Raw genomic sequence first — 2,500 nt, 5'->3', positions numbered from 1 at the left:
GCCATCTCAGCACCCTGGAACCCCCCGGGTGGCACAGGGCTGGATGGGGCTTTCGTATAGCAGGGACGGTGCTGCCTCTCGCTTCGCTCGCTGTCCGCCGCTCGCCGCTCGCTCGTGCAGCCAAAAATGGCCAGTTTTGGCCCGTTTTTGGGCCGTTTTGGCCAGTTTTTGGCCTGTTCTTGCATTGCGCGGTGACCGTCGAGAGCGGAGCAAAACGTCAGCCATCTCAGCACCCTGGAACCCCCCGGGTGGCACAGGGCTGGATGGGGCTTTCGTATAGCAGGGACGGTGCTGCCTCTCGCTTCGCTCGCTGTCCGCCGCTCGCCGCTCGCTCGTGCAGCCAAAAATGGCCAGTTTTGGCCCGTTTTTGGGCCGTTTTGGCCAGTTTTTGGCCTGTTCTTGCATTGCGCGGTGACCGTCGAGAGCGGAGCAAAACGTCAGCCATCTCAGCACCCTGGAACCCCCCGGGTGGCACAGGGCTGGATGGGGCTTTCGTATAGCAGGGACGGTGCTGCCTCTCGCTTCGCTCGCTGTCCGCCGCTCGCCGCTCGCTCGTGCAGCCAAAAATGGCCAGTTTTGGCCCGTTTTTGGGCCGTTTTGGCCAGTTTTTGGCCTGTTCTTGCATTGCGCGGTGACCGTCGAGAGCGGAGCAAAACGTCAGCCATCTCAGCACCCTGGAACCCCCCGGGTGGCACAGGGCTGGATGGGGCTTTCGTATAGCAGGGACGGTGCTGCCTCTCGCTTCGCTCGCTGTCCGCCGCTCGCCGCTCGCTCGTGCAGCCAAAAATGGCCAGTTTTGGCCCGTTTTTGGGCCGTTTTGGCCAGTTTTTGGCCTGTTCTTGCATTGCGCGGTGACCGTCGAGAGCGGAGCAAAACGTCAGCCATCTCAGCACCCTGGAACCCCCCGGGTGGCACAGGGCTGGATGGGGCTTTCGTATAGCAGGGACGGTGCTGCCTCTCGCTTCGCTCGCTGTCCGCCGCTCGCCGCTCGCTCGCGCAGCCAAAAATGGCCAGTTTTGGCCCGTTTTTGGGCCGTTTTGGCCAGTTTTTGGCCTGTTCTTGCATTGCGCGGTGACCGTCGAGAGCGGAGCAAAACGTCAGCCATCTCAGCACCCTGGAACCCCCCGGGTGGCACAGGGCTGGATGGGGCTTTCGTATAGCAGGGACGGTGCTGCCTCTCGCTTCGCTCGCTGTCCGCCGCTCGCCGCTCGCGCAGCCAAAAATGGCCAGTTTTGGCCCGTTTTTGGGCCGTTTTGGCCAGTTTTTGGCCTGTTCTTGCATTGCGCGGTGACCGTCGAGAGCGGAGCAAAACGTCAGCCATCTCAGCACCCTGGAACCCCCCGGGTGGCACAGGGCTGGATGGGGCTTTCGTATAGCAGGGACGGTGCTGCCTCTCGCTTCGCTCGCTGTTCGCCGCTCGCCGCTCGCTCGCGCAGCCAAAAATGGCCAGTTTTGGCCCGTTTTTGGGCTGTTTTGGCCAGTTTTTGGCCTGTTCTTGCGTGGTGCGGTGACCGTCGTGAGCGGAGCAAAACGTCAGCCATCTCAGCACCCTGGAACCCCCCGGGTGGCACAGGGCTGGATGGGGCTTTCGTATAGCAGGGACGGTGCTGCCTCTCGCTTCGCTCGCTGTTCGCCGCTCGCCGCTCGCTCGCGCAGCCAAAAATGGCCAGTTTTGGCCCGTTTTTGGGCTGTTTTGGCCTGTTTTTGGGCTGTTCTTGTGTGGCGCGGTGACCGTCGTGAGCGGAGCAAAATGTCAGCCATCTCAGCACCCTGGAACCCCCCGGGTGGCACAGGGCTGGATGGGGCTTTCGTATAGCAGGGACGGTGCTGCCTCGCGCTTCGCTCGCTGTTCGCCGCTCTCCGCTCGCTCGCGCAGCAAAAAATGGCCAGTTTTGGCCCGTTTTTGGGCTGTTTTGGCCAGTTTTTGGCCTGTTCTTGCGTGCCGCGGCGACCGTCGTGAGCGGAGCAAAACGTCAGCCATCTCAGCACCCTGGAACCCCCCGGGTGGCACAGGGCTGGATGGGGCTTTCGTATAGCAGGGACGGTGCTGCCTCTCGCTTCGCTCGCTGTCCGCCGCTCGCTGCTCGCTCGCGCAGCCAAAAATGGCCAGTTTTGGCCCGTTTTTGGGCTGTTTTGGCCTGTTTTTGGGCTGTTCTTGTGTGCCGCGGCGACCGTCGTGAGCGGAGCAAAATGTCAGCCATCTCAGCACCCTGGAACCCCCCGGGTGGCACAGGGCTGGATGGGGCTTTCGTATAGCAGGGACGGTGCTGCCTCTCGCTTCGCTCGCTGTCCGCCGCTCGCCGCTCGCTCGCGCAGCCAAAAATGGCCAGTTTTGGCCCGTTTTTGGGCCGTTTTGGCCAGTTTTTGGCCTGTTCTTGCGTTGCGCGGTGACCGTCGAGAGCGGAGCAAAACGTCAGCCATCTCAGCACCCTGGAACCCCCCGGGTGGCACAGGGCTGGATGGGGCTTTCGTATAGCAGGGACGGTGCTGCCTCTCGCTT

Source organism: Musa acuminata, unplaced genomic scaffold (assembly GCF_036884655.1).
Source record: "Musa acuminata AAA Group cultivar baxijiao unplaced genomic scaffold, Cavendish_Baxijiao_AAA HiC_scaffold_285, whole genome shotgun sequence".
NCBI lineage: Eukaryota > Viridiplantae > Streptophyta > Magnoliopsida > Zingiberales > Musaceae > Musa > Musa acuminata.
This window is presented reverse-complemented; position numbering follows the sequence as displayed.